Raw genomic sequence first — 14,811 nt, 5'->3', positions numbered from 1 at the left:
AGATGGACAAGGGTCTGACTCAGTATATGGCAGTTTCCTATGTCCCTAATGGCTACTAGTCTTGCTGACTACAAGCAACTTCCAGGCTCAGAGGCAGGAATCCTCTGAATAGCAGTTGCAAGGCAGCAACAGCAGGAGAGAGGGCATGCACCTTCACCTCTTATCTGTGGGCTTCCCATTGGATAGGCCACTGTGGGAAAAAGAATGCTGGACTAGATGGGTCTGATTCAGCAAGGCTGCTTATATACATTTGTGAAAGCAATGACAGTTCCTCCTTTGTTTGCAACTTTGCATTTGATCCCCTGACACCAAAACAGGTACTTTCACACCACATTAGCTAACCATCACCAAATACGGAGCCTAACCCCACTCATTGGAGAGAAGGCCTTCCCTTTAAGAGTATACCTATAATTGAGTGGCTGGATTCAAAGAACCCTGACCCCCCAGCTCCACCCCTCCCTATTTCCTTCATTATCTCCCTCGGGCTGGCGAGGAGAGGGGTGAACATGGGCCCCCTCTCCCCTAGCTACGCCTCTGCTTCCCTTCCTATTCCCTATATGTCCCAGTAGGGCATAGTCAGAGAGAAGGCATGTGACACAGCCATCTTGGCTGAAGCCAAGTGTGTCTAGATCTGGTCAGTGTCTGGATGGATGACTGTCTGGGAACCCGATGTATGTCACCTTGATTTGCATGATGGAAGAAAGGCAGGATGGTAATGTAATTTACAAATATTTACCAGGGACACTCCCTGTCTTCTGATACCTGCCCCTGGTCAAGCACTGTCCAATCTTATTTGTGTGAGGTGCCAGGTTGCCTGTCTTCAGGGCTCAGCTCCCTCTGCAAGTTCTCTAGAACTTACAGAGTGGGGGTGGGATGCATCTTGCCACCTGGCAGGCGTGCATCAAGTGCATAAACACTTAAGCACCAGCTATCTACAGCCTGCAATTTTACACACAGAGGGTGTTGAGTCTCTTTCTTTGCTAAATAGCAGCTGCAGCCCCCACCCCACCCCACCCCGGTCTGATTTGGTGTCATGATATGGATGAAGGAGGCTTTGCTCCTGTTGAGGTGGCAGCTGCCATTTGCCCCAAGAGAAAAAGCTAATCGGAGACTCCCTCCTGGGGGCAAATAGCAACTGGATTTGGATTGGGATAGTTAAAGCCCCCTGCACTGCAGACCCAATCTGGATCGAGGCTGCCTACAATTGCTATTTAGCAAAGAAAAATAAACCTGTCAGGGCCAACGACAGGCTTCATGTGTAGTCTAAGCTCAAGATAATCATGCTTTTCTATTTATCATGAAAGTAAAAACAAATACTGTCTTGGCTTTTAAAGATTTTGATTAAGATATTGATAAATATTTTGATTAAGATTTTTATGTTAAATATTTTGATCAAATCCCTTACCATCCAAGACCAGAAACAAAAACAAAACAAACATACAAATACAAAATTACAGGGAAATCAATATGACTTACAATAGTTTACATTACGGAGACATTAAATCAGTACTCAAAAACCAAAGCTGCAGAAGGTTGGCTGTTGAAGAGCAAATGGCTCTAGCCGGCAGAATAGCATCTTCCTCCATGGGTCATAAAGGGAGGGAGTCTCAGGCAGTGATCTTTGTTAGGAAACTAGGACTGTCAAAAGCAGGTCCCTGGCTTCCTCTGAGCAATGCTGTAGGGTTTGTCCCCCCCCCCCCATATGCAACTTTCCCTTTATTCTCTCGTTGGATCAGAGCATTCCATCAGCAGAGGCTGGGTGTGCTCCCCAATGCCAGCAAATCATGCTGAGCACTCCCTCTGCCCCCCGCCCCCCACCCCAACTCCTCATTGCCTCAGGGAGCGCTGAGCAGTCCCTGCAGTGGAGGCCTGCAGGTCTCCAAGGAGCCTGTCGAGCCCTGTTTCCGCAGCCTGCAGTTTCTGCCTGTTGCCGGCCCTCCTGTTTCCAATTACCCTGCGTTCTACAGCATCTCCTGCCGCCCCCAGCCGCCCTCTTCCTATACCCTACTCCCAACAGCAGCCTCCACTGTTTTTAGGAAAATGTGATGACTCGGCAGCCTCTGTTTCCAGGCCTTGTTCCAGCCATTGGGTGGAGGGAGCTCCTGAGGTTTATTTTGAGTCCGGCTCTGCCTGCAATTTCAGCGCCGAAGGCGGAGGGCGGAGGGTAAGAGTCTGGTGTCCACAGGTTCTCCCCTTGCTGCTCTATGCTCATGCCATCTGTTCAGTAGAGATTCAGGCAGAGGCATTGCATAAAGGACTGCTCAGGCATTGTTCAGCTCATGCTCTCTGCTGCAGAGGCTGAAGACAGGCCTGCACTGCCGGTAAATTTCTTTGTTCTCCATGTAGTGCAGGGGGCTGGTCCATTGAATCTCACACCAGGAGGCACTGGCAATTGATGAGTCACCTTCTGGTCCACCCGTGACTTTTATACACACATTCAAGGAGGGAAGGAAGGAAGGCCATTATATTTTGACAACTAACCTTCTTTTCTGTAGTTAATGCCCCTTCATTTTGTGCACTTTAATAACTGAATTTATAAATCTAACAATTTTCCTGTGCTCAAAATGCTCTACTTACATTATCTCGGTAACCCTTACGACAGCCATGCAAGGTAGGCCAGCGCTAGTTGTCTCATATTTCTCATTAGGGGCTGAGGCTAAAAGATAAGGCGTTGACTAAGGCCATCCCATGAGCTGAACTTCCACTTGGACTGAGTTGGCAACTGTGCCATGTTCTAGAAAGAAAGGAAGGAAGGAAGGAAGGAAGGAAAGGAAGGAAGGAAGGACATGGAAAAGAATTCTCATTGTGACTGTAGTAGAATCTGGCAAAACAGGTGAAGTGAGAGGAGAAATAAATGAAAGCTGGAAATGCATTCCTCTTCTTCTGTATTGTACAGAGCCAACCCTTAAACCAACTCTTCTGTGATTTGTTGCAGACAGTGCCCGCCAGTGTTCCCTCTAACAGGGATTCCCAGATGTTGTTGACTACAACTCTCAGAATCCCCAGCCAAAGGTCACTGCAGCTGGGATGCTTGGAATTGTAGTCAACATCTGGGAATCCCTAACAGAGGGAACAGTGGTGCCAGGTAGAGGTATGTTTAGAGCCCAGGAACATCTGTTGAGGAGTTCCCAGCCCCTCAGTTCCCATATTCAGCATCAACACAGGATCCACAGGAAGAAGCCAATGCCCAAAGCATGTACAATTAGGTGCGGTGTTTCCAGTGCTGCGCTCATGCCTACATCTCTGCGGAGTCAACTGCACCACCAGTACTCAGCCTGTGATTCCCCTTCTCTGCAGTAGGCAGTGGAGGATTTGTCACATCACAATCATCCTGTAGTAGCACTGAATATGGAATCTGAAGGGCTGGACGCTCCTTTGCACATGTTCCTGGGGTATTGACTGAATAGACACACCTCTTATTAGGGGTGTGCTCAAACCACGAGCAGCAACACCATGCAAATGGTACCTGCCCACGCGTGGACGCCATGTGCGAGCTGACAGCATGCAGAGCTTTTGGGGATGTGTACACCGCCCCCGCAGGAAGCTGGAAGGGGCAGCGGAGAGCAGGTAAGAGAACAGGATTTCAGAAAGCACCTGCTCTCTTTTCCCTTAAAGTTCCCAATCCCATTTTCTGCAAAGTGCTTGAACCATGCTTTGAACTGGGGTTCGGGTACATCCCCACCTCTTATCGAAAAATGGATTCATGCTGACATGCTTTTACCATTCGGGCCCAGAAGCATCAATGTAGTTATCAACTGTCATCAATCTGTATTTTTTTAAAAAGTAACACATCTTTATCCAGCTCCCATGCTTAGAAAATGCCCAAGGGAAAGCGATGTTTTGCCTGTTGCTGGGATTTCAGATCAAAGGCCTGGACTACAGATTGGTTATGGGTCTCCCCATCTGCAACAATTAAGAGGGCACTGCCTGCTATCCCCTTGAGCCCCTACTTCGCCCCGTGATGAGCCAGGATTTAGGACTCATGCATACTTGGTGCATCAGACAAGTTTTCTCCTTGTCCACTCTGCTCCTGGTAAACATGTGCAGTACCTGGGAGTTATTTGCGCATGGCTTCATGCTGTGGGGTAAATGTCGAGCGAAGCCAGTTTGAATCGCACTCGCAACATTGAGGGAAGCAGCCCCTCAATTCTTCTCTTGTTTTTTGTTTTTGTAAGTTCACATGGCATGCCTCCGTGTTTTCCTTCTAGCCAATGGGGTGGGGCGGGGGAGAGTTCTAAATCTGCATTTCTAAAGAGAGTATCCTTCTTATTATGCTAATGTTGATTTTACGGCAGTGCCTATCCCTATTTGCTCCAGCGTTTTCAGAAAAAGTATCTTAAAACCAGCATACCTCGAGATAAGCTAGAATTCGCAAGACAAAGCCCAATTTGTGTGTGGAGTGGGTCCATGGATCTCGAAGGGATTTGGGGGTAAGTTTGGCTGGTGTATGAATGAACACACTCTCTTCTGAAGGATATTCAGGGTAGAAGCCCTGTCTGTAAAGCCTCCTGGATGCTTTCCAGATTAGACCCTGCAACAGGGTCACGTCAGAGCTCAGAAGTGTGCTTTAACACTTCCTGCATTGTGACACCGCAGTCCCTACGTGGAAAGCAGGGTGCTGTTCACATTGCCAATGCCTTGTCTCGAATTAGATTGCTGCGATATAGAGCTAGGATGTCGTATATTCGGTGTAAGGAAGTTGCTGTTTTGCGGGGTTGTTAGTTGCTGCGAGACTGCAACCCCTACTGTTTATGTTCCGAATGCAACTTGCCTGAACAGAGGCTGGAAAGTGCTCTGGAGAGAAAGCCTGAATTGATAAACACACCTGTCAAGGGAACTTGGCTGAGCAGTTTCCCAGTGCAAGTCCACCAAGCAACTCCATGTATTTGTTTAAATGTGTGTCCCTTTCAATCACTGATGTGTTCATCAGGAAATATGCAGGTTACAAGTGACAAATTAATTTGCTGAATAAAGTTTGAATTGGCTCTTGTCTTATTCCTTGGAGCCTCAGGTTATACACTTGTAGAATCCAAGGGGAAGAATTGTGGTACGTAAGGACAAGGCAGTGTGGTGGAATCAGGAATATTCATAGTTTAATTAAATAGATATTATGTACGGAGAGGCAAGTGCAGACTGCTTTTCCGTGCTCTTGCTGCTGGCTGTTTGTTAGCCCTGCCTCCATTCCAGGACTGGAATACAAGTAACTAAAGCCCTATTCAAAAGCTGGCCTGGATCAAGGAATGGATCAACCAAAAACACCACAACAATCACAGGTAACGAAATCCCAATGGCTGCTCTTTTTTAAAAGAGTAGATTTTGGAAGGGGAAGTCTTAGAGCAGAGAAGGGAATGGCACAGGAAGAGTTGTGCACTCCCTTCTTCTCTATTTTAAGTTGCTCTCTCCCAAAGTTGCCTTTTCTTTAAATAAAAAAAAGCCACTAAGGTTTCATAACAAGCACCTGCATGTAACAATTAGTATGAGTCTGTTGTAACCCACAGTTAAGGCTTTTGGTCCTTGTACTGTGTTGGTCATTTTGATGTTCTAGTTGTGTCTCCCTTCACACAGAAAAATGCCTACAGTTACGTTTGCATATTCCAAGCATTTTTAGGATTCTGTGTTCATTTGCGTAAAGAGGGGACATGACAGAAGTGTGCAAAATTACAAATGTTGCGGAAAGAATTAACAGAGATAAATTATTCTTTCTCAAAACAACAACAAAATATTTATATACCACTTTTCAACAAAAGTTTCCAAAGCAGTTTACATAAAGAAATAATAAATAAATAAATAAGATAAGATAAATAAGATGGATTCCTGTCCCGGAAGGGCTCACAAACTAAAAAGAAACATAAGATAGACACCAGAAACAATCACTGGAGGTACTGTGCTGGGGGTGGATAGGGCCAGTTACTCTCCCCCTGCTAAATAAAGAGAGACACTTTAAAAAGGTGCCTCTTTGCCCAGTTACCAGGACACTAGAACCTGGGGCTGGGTCACCTAATGAAATTAAACGTAAAGTATTTCTTCTTGCAACCTATAATTAATGTATGCCTTTCATTGCATAGGTGTAGTGATGTCTATTAGCATGGATGATTTACAAGGTTGGTATTGGACACATTAATGTGCCTAATAATAATGTGTCTTAGTCCGTCAAAGGACTAAGAATGTGGTGGCTCCATATTTAGAGTCAGTAAGTTGCCAGCAGCTGAATGGGACTTGAGCTGTAGCACCGTAGTAGATCATCTGCTTTGTATATAGAAGGTCCCAGGTTCAATCCCTGGCATCTCTCCAGGTAGGGCTGGGAAAGACTCCTGCCTGAAACCTTGGAAAGCTGCTGCCGGTCAGTGTAAACAATACTAAGCTAGATGGACCAAGGGCATGACTGTATATAAAACAGATTCCTATGTTGCTACGCTATGTTCCTATGATAAGGACAGATGAGACACAACATTTTTCTCCATCATGTCCTATTTGCAAGCCCTACTTCAATGTCCTACTTGCAAACCTTGGAAGGCATCTGATTGGCCAATGCTAGACAATGTTAAAAACCTTGGAGAAGCCACTGCTAGTCTGTGTAGACAATATTGACCTAGATGGACCAATGGTTTGACTCAGTATATGGCTGCTTCCTATGTTCCTGTGCAGATGGATCTCCAACCTGAACTGGTCTGGCTCAAATCTTCTTGCCCCCCCACCAAAAAACTAAGTCTTGCCTGAATTTTTGAACAGGCCAATGTTCTCTACATAGGACTACATACACCCAGAAATCCAGCTAGCCATGATGGTCCATTAGATGTTCAGTTAGGCTTTTGGATTTTAGACACCCAGCTGTCAACTCTGAATATGAAACTCATTTTGAAATATAAAATTGTGTAATGTCAGATGTATAAGTTCGGTTCCTTGGACCCCAGGACAAAATACATTTAAATATAAATATTTAATAAACAGGAAAGAAGCAAAACAGAAAATAAAGCAAAGATGTGTTGTTTACACATATTAATCTCTCTGGTTTTGAAGATGATATAGGAGACAAGGGCATGTTTCTCTTCCATTACAAAATTTGGAAAAGGTCAGGTTTTCGTCTGTTAGGTTTGCCCTCAAAACAAAGCCATCATGCACATCTCCTCATCAAGAGTCCCTAATCCAGACTGGCATACTAGACCATGTAAGGTCCTCCCTGAAATGACTTTGAAGTGAAAATTAGAATTACCTTTTCCCAAATTGCTGTATACTTCCTCAGCAAGTATTTTATACACTGACCTTTTGGTCCCCCCACCTTATGCTAGCCATAGGTAGGCCTCAGGAGGCCAAGAAGCTATTCTCATGAACAGCCTAACCCAGGCTAGGGCAGCCTAGCCTGGGTTACGCTGCTTGTGTGGAGCACCGGGAATGCTCCCGATCCCGACACTCCCGCCCTGCCTAAGCCTCCCTTTTGCCCTGGCCTTTTGCCCTGGTGCTGGAGTAGTGAGCCAGGCGACAAGACCGCCCAGCTGAGGGAGGATCCCTCAATGCTTTGCACATCTATTGAGGGATGCTGAAGCACTTCCTCCTTTGGCTTCTTGCTCTACCACTTGCCAGAGCAAAGTGGGGAGGGACATCATGTGCAGGGAGGCAGGCCTGCCTCCCCACAAGTTCTCCCCATTTGCCTGGGAACAGGTCATGTACTCGACCTCCAAATTTGTACAAAACTGGATAGGTCCATGTTGGGTTAGCACACTGCCAGCTGAGATGGGCAAAAAAAATCATGAGTTCACATGACATGCTGTGTGCGGGAGTACGTGGGCAGTGGGAATCTTTGACTCTCATCAAACTAGCATTGATCATAGGAACGGGACCTATTATTTATTTATTAAGATTTTGCATCCTGCTTTTTCACCTCAATGAGGTGCTCAAGGTGGCTTACAACAAGCCTATTTAAAATACAATATCTAGTGGCTAATAACCAATGCGAATCAACGATTGCAAAGCATTGAAAAGCATGTAACACTTCCAAAAGTATTAACAACCATCTCCTGAATATTTTGGAAAAGACTGGTACGCAATACATGGAGGTAGCTTTGAAAGTGGCCAAAAAGGATTTTCACAAAAGCAGGAAAACAGACAGGGTCAGACTGGGAGCACTGGGAGGGCGGTGGAATGTATGTGGGGAGGGCGCCAGGTTTCGAGCAGAATGGCTGCTTAAGCGTGGGAGTATTCACTGCTGCCGAGTGTGGTGGGGTGCAGGGCGCCTCGTGGGTGGGGCGCACCGGGAATATGCCCTGTTGCCCTGTGGGCCAGTCCGAGCCTGAAAACAGATTTATTATTACAAAAGGTTATCTCAACAATTGGCTGAATTCCAAAAAGGAAGTCTCAATAACATGTTTAATATACGTGCAGTCTATAGATTAGTCACCAATATTCTCCTTTGTTTTATATGGGATGCACCTGTCCAAATGTGCATTGTATGCCATCTCCCAGGAGAATGAACTCTGTCTAGCCTCATTATGTGACTTGAATCTAGGTTGCAGCAATAAATATGTCACATCAGGAAGTTGGTATTTTGCTCTTATCACTAGTCACAGTCGAAACACTGCCCTCAGGCCATTCCTTCCTTCAGGTGGGGAGTCTGTCCCTTTTGGTCATTTAACATTCTTGGTTCCAGTGGAGATCTAGAATGCCTCCAAGTTTAGTTTGCATTTAGTTCTTGCACTGCATCCACTTCAGGTTTTAGCTGAGCCAAGGCAATTTTATGAGCTGAGGCCACTTAGCTGAACTGAGGCCATTCTCAAATAATGTCCAGGGGCTGTTGAACTCAATTTCTGCCAACTAGTTTATCAGCTGCTATGAGAGCCCAGTTTTGACAATGGAACATATCCACCATCAATGGTGATATCAAAATGGTGGAAGACTAAGAGGGCTATGGACAATTTCTGCAAGCTACTAAATCTTGATCATGTGGATGCTCACCCTTTCTAATCGTTTTAATTGTGCTGCCAAAAGAGATGCTGCTCACTATAAATTTGTACAGACCCATAGCTTGCCACTCCTTTGTTATATAAGGAATAAATTTGCAGGAATGTGGCACTGCAGAGATGCAGATGGATTTGCTGAAGTCTCATCTTCTGGCACTCATTGTCAAGCTTTTCAAGATAGTGTATGATTCATTGTATGTTCAATAAAACGTTTATATTATTATGTGCAACTTTATAAACTGGCTAAGATAATTAAACTGATTTTTCATAACCCTACAACAGAGTCAAACCCTAAGTAATGCTATTATTGCAACCAACCTGTAATGGTGGCTATGCATTTTCACTGCTGTTGAAAGTCTAATGACAACCCAGTATCTACCCTGCAAAGTGTCAGCTTTGCTCCATATTATTGTACAAATGTTTCCATACTATTTCACAGCTCAGCAGCCTTCATTTCTTATTTCTCGATCTGCATGCAACTTGGTCACTTGACCTTGCCCAGAAGACGATAACTGTGCTTCTGCCAACTACACTCTGGCTAATGTCATGCCTTTCTCCTCCATCTCCACCACTTCTTTTAACTATGGCCATTCTTTCCAGTAACTTTTGGGTCATAATGCAAGCTTGTATTTTAGCCACAACAGAAGAGAGCTTGATTATGTACTGTGATGACTAGGATCTGCCTAGATGAAGAGTTAAAACTGGCAGCAACCCCCAATTTCAAGGGAAACATTAAGCCTGAGCTGGGCTGTCTGTAACCGCAAATGCCTGGAAAGCAGCCTTTCCAAACAGCTTCCCATCCGGGGGCCAACTGGCCCCCTCCCTCCTGCTCTGGCCAATGGCAAGGAGCTCCAGCCCCCCTCCCCTCCCCACCCCAAGAGCAACAGGCCTCTTTGCTTCCTGTTACCCAGCAGAAAGAGCCAAGTACTAAGGATGCTCAACCACATCCCTGAGTTCCTTCGCCATTGGGCTTCCTCTCTCCAAGTGAGTCTTTGCTTGTTTTTAAATATCCTAGTGTTATTATCTGAACCTTGGCTCCTGTGCCCAAGAAATGAAATGCAAAAACTTTGTTCCCATTTTGTAAACAGCAACGAAGTAGAGACCACTATTCTGCTTTCCATCAGGCCCTAATCTGCTGAGGAAGTGTTTTTGTTTGGGGTTTTTTTAGTCTGCTCAATCCCAAGGCCATCTGGGAGGGTAACAATACAGTACAATGCACAACAGCAGCCAATGAAGTAGAAATGTTTTTCCTACTCACAATGTAATAAATATGAAGTTCCCCGGAACTCTGAGCAGCTTGAACGTAGCCATAAAAGAAGCATCAATAGAGTCCAAATGAGTGAGTCACAAATCTTCTTTTCATGTTTTCAGGTGTCAGGCATAGACTTGCTCCCTCTCTCACTGAATGGGTGGCCACCCAGTTACATTGATTGGTGGGAGATCCAGGACAGGCAAAAGAAAAAACATCTTCATATAACACATTCATGATGTTACCCTGCCTCCATCTGGCCCACCCCACTGAACAGTGAGAAGTTCCAGGGGCCTGCAGCCCTTTGGATTCTGATTTGCTTTGGAAGAAAGTAACTCTAGACTGGTGCTGTGTCTTTGTCGTATTTGGTTTATGTATACAAATACACAGGTTGGGCTTTGGGTGAAGAGAGATAGGGATGGGGCCATAATTCAGTGGTTGAGCATCTTCTGCACTGCATGCAGGAAGTACCAGGTTTAATCTCTGGCATCTCCAGGTAAGGCTGGGAGAGACTCCTGCCTAAAACCTTGGAGAACTGCTGCCAGTCAGGGTAGACAAGACTAAGCAAGATGGACTAGTGGTCTGATTTGGTATAAGGCAGTTTCCTATGTTCCTAAAGTCATAGAACATTCACAGACATCAGCAATAGGTTACACCGGAGAGGCCAAATCTTGCATCCTGAATTTCTGCAACTCCTGTCTTGGCTGCTCCATTCCAGGACCTCTCTCTAGAAATCCTTCATTAAGTCTCTCTCTCTTTAGCAGTGTGTCTACTCTTTTAACAGTAGCATAGCACACAAAACCTGGCAGGGAAGAGGAGATCAGGCAACAGAAAAGGTCAACTTCAGCCCCTCCTTTCAGGTGGGTCTTATGTGCTTTTTGCTAGACCCATCATGGGGTTGCTCATTCAGAGTAGTCAGAGGCTGACATCCAGACTAACAAAGTGCTGGAGCACTGGGGCTGTGGGAGGGGCAATGTTGATTAATTCTCTCTTAATTGTTTTTTCATCTTTTCCCATTCCCTCTGGGCTGCCCCTGGGGATCTCACAGCCCTCAAGGACATATTTTCAGTGGTCAGTCTGCTTCAGAGGGAAGGAGAGAGTGACAAACATTGGAGAGAGTGACAAACATTGCCTCACCCTCACATCATTGCTGCACAAGCATTTTGTTAGTCTCGATGTTGGCCAACGTAATTTATTAGTAACACTCCTCATCCATTGCACAGTGCTTAACCAACAACAACAAAAGGAGCCATCCAGCTAACTACCCCAGTCTCACAACAACAACATGGAATTCATTAATAATAGGGACTTGGTGATGGCTGATCGCTTAGATGGCTTTAAAAGGGAATTAGACAAATCCATGGAGGATTGGCCTATTAATTACTACTAGCCATAGTTGGAACTTTCAGCTTCAGAAACTGTATGGAATGGATAGCAGTTGTGGGGATGGGCAACAATGGGAAGGCTGTTGTGGACTTTCTGGGAGGCCCTAACCGACCACAGTGGGAAACAAGATGCTGGATTTGATGGACATTTGGTCTGATCCAGTAGGTTCTTTTTATACACAAGGAGCACTTGCAGCTCCACATAAGGAAGATGCTTTAGTTCTCCTTTCACATGATGTACAAAAGCATGGAAATAGGATATGCAAATACTCACCCATTCACTGCCTGCTTCCTGGTAATGCATAAAATGGCTCTAAGGGCAAGTACAGACATTACTGTAGATCAGATCGCAAATCCCCACAAACAACTGCTTGCAAAAGTGGTCTCCTCGCATAAGCAGTGTAATGTCAGAAGAGCACACTTAACACAAGACTGAGAATCATGGGAGCCAGTATAGTCTGAAGGAGCTTCTTGCTCTTATTGTGAGGGATATAGAAAGAAAGTGTTGGTTTATTGCACTCTGTCCTGTCACACAGGTTGCAGAGCCACTCCTACTAAGCCACTCAGATAATCTTACCCATAACGCCCACCCAAAGATTTCTTAACACACTTATTGTCTCACACAATTATGCACTGGAATTAGATTTCAGTCTAGTGTAAACACAGCAATATACAACTTCCCTGTGGGCATATTCGCCACCGCTCACCGGCATGTTCTCCCTCTCCCTGCTCCAGAGGTAAAACAAAAACCCTAGCTGACACACTTCAATATATCCTGCATATAGCAAGAATGTTGAATATGCTAACATTAACTTGCTGTAGAGAATCCACTCCACAGTCAGTCTCCAAGATGATGATTTGTCGTCCCCATATTCTTAATTGCTCCTGGGCATTTTCCAGATCGCACGCCACCACAGTGTCACAACATATCCCTTAAGTGCTTCCACATTGCTTGCAATGTCCCGGCGCATTAAGCAAGATGCCATTCACATTTCTGATGCTTTCTTTCGGAATTTGTTGCTGCATTGTAGCCCTATAACGTGGCAAATGCATTGCAGAAAAATAGCTGTATTTCCCCATTGTAGCTTACAACAGATTTCAACTGCAGTTTGAATCTGACACACAAAACATTGCAGTTTACACCACTTTTTGCATTGTAAAGCTCGCTATCTGGAAACCACCCTGGTAAATATGAGGACTGAAAAGGACCAGTATTCCCTGACAGTTTCAGTTCTTCGGTTTTCATCTGGAATGATGGTAATTTAAGAGCATATCTGAATAACCTGTTAATTACCAAGTCAGTGCAACCTACCATCCGTGCATGGCTGTCTTTAGGAGCTCAGTGTATGTTGTGTTTTAGCTGCCCACCTAAGATTTCAGTAGCAGAACAGTTGTCAAGAACCTGGCACCACAATGCATGGCATTTTCTTCATGGGCCACACATTAAACAACCCATTTCAGAGGCTGAACTATGAAGGATACTTCAAGAGTGTGATGGATTGAGACAACTGAACCTTTTAACAATACAAATGACAGGCTACACGGCCTAACTTACGCAGTCAATTATTTAAAAATCACGAGAGATGGATAGAAAATGGATGGAGTATTTTCATTAAATGTGTTAAATTTATTTCCTACTAAGAGGCTCAAAAGCAGCATTGTGTCATAATAGTAATCCTGTAAAGTAGGGTAGACTGACAGTGGCTTCTCCAAGTACATTTGCGGGACCTGAGTGAGTGAGTCTGGGATTCAACTGCAGTAGTTCTCATAAATGTGTATTTTCTCACATAAGTAATATATGTTTGTTTCAGATTGCTGGTCCTAGCTGTGTGATTTTGGTGAACCCCTTGTTTTCTCATTTTATATACTAATTTGCCAAGTCAGCTAAAATCAGTATATATATGTGAGCTACCAATATCTATAATCCCAACCCCAATCCCTAGAGTGAGAAATCCTTGTTTCAGAGGAAATCCAATTTAGTTAAGTCAAGAGGCTTTGCCGATGTGTGCTTGAAGATCAAAGTATTTAATTATATGCCTGGTTTATGCCTGTAGTAAGTCACCTTAAGTGGCGCAGCAGGGAAATGCTTGACTAACAAGCAGAGGGTTGCTGGTTCAAATCCCTGCTGGTACTATATCGGGGAGCAGCGATATAGCAAGATGCCTCATACTCATACCTCATACAAGATCACCTCATACTGTATGGGAGGAGGCAATGGTAAACCCCTCCTGTATACTACCAAAGAAAACCACAGGGCTCTGTGGTCACCAGGAGTTGAAATCAACTTCATGGCACACTTTTTGAATCCTATTATTGAATCATTAATAATAGGGACTTGGTGATGGCTGATCGCTTAGATGGCCCCTATTATTATTGAATATTATTGAATAGGTATTGAATCCTATATAGTGACAACCTTAAACATTTCCTGCATATAAGAATGCTTATGATTTTAAAAGATATTTTCATGTTACATAGTTTATATTCACTTGTGAGGCTGCTCATTGACTTAAATGCATCCCTTTTCTTACTTCATAGCTTCCATGTGGGTGTGTGGGTGTGTTTCTGTTTCTCAAACAAACTCCTGTAAGCAATTTGGGGAAGTTGCTGGAAGTGTACATAATTCAGTTTATAGCCCATCTGCATGCATGCTGTATTCTGTGGTGTTAATACTTGCAATCCCAGCAGTGTTTGAAATATTCCTTTACCAGAGTGATCGTCCGTGCCAGATGTTAGCTCAGATCAAACTCAAGTGCATCATCAATTTGGGGGACAAAGCTTGCCAAGAGCCTGATGTGAAAATGTGATCAGAATCAGAAGTTGTTGCTGATCTAGTAGCTCCACCAGACCCCATAATGAGTCCAGATAATGACCTCATGCTCCAAGGAATACTACAAGCTCCTCACTGGTGTGCTGTGAAAATCAGCTACATCCATATACTCTACTTTTCACTGAAATAGCTGTTTTTCATATTAGGGACCTGGCTCCACCTGAAGTCTCAAGGCTGCTGAAACAGCACCTTAATGAGCCTCTTTTCTGGACCATCTCAGGGCTTTTGAATTTCCTGGAACGCAGCAAGAATTATAGGGGGGCAGTGTTGCTGTTAGCAGGCAGCTTGCAGTCCTTCAGGCGACCTGGGGCGGGTGAGGGGGGGAGACAGTGACACACAGAAAGGCACACACATTTTACTCAAAGATACTTGTAACTTCTTGGAAAAGGTTTTGCT

At 44.6% G+C, this 14,811-nt stretch overlaps 1 protein-coding gene across 1 annotated transcript in view; it reads left to right on the top strand.

Annotated features, from left to right (window-relative positions):
• LOC128324506 (receptor-type tyrosine-protein phosphatase V-like) overlaps window positions 1-14,811 on the top strand; it is a 108,860-nt gene that overhangs the window by 4,129 nt on the left and 89,920 nt on the right. The window lies entirely within an intron of this gene.

This window comes from Hemicordylus capensis, chromosome 4, assembly GCF_027244095.1.
Source record: "Hemicordylus capensis ecotype Gifberg chromosome 4, rHemCap1.1.pri, whole genome shotgun sequence".
Lineage (NCBI taxonomy): Eukaryota > Metazoa > Chordata > Lepidosauria > Squamata > Cordylidae > Hemicordylus > Hemicordylus capensis.
Note: the sequence above shows the minus strand (reverse complement) of the source record. Positions and strands in the feature narration are given on the sequence as shown.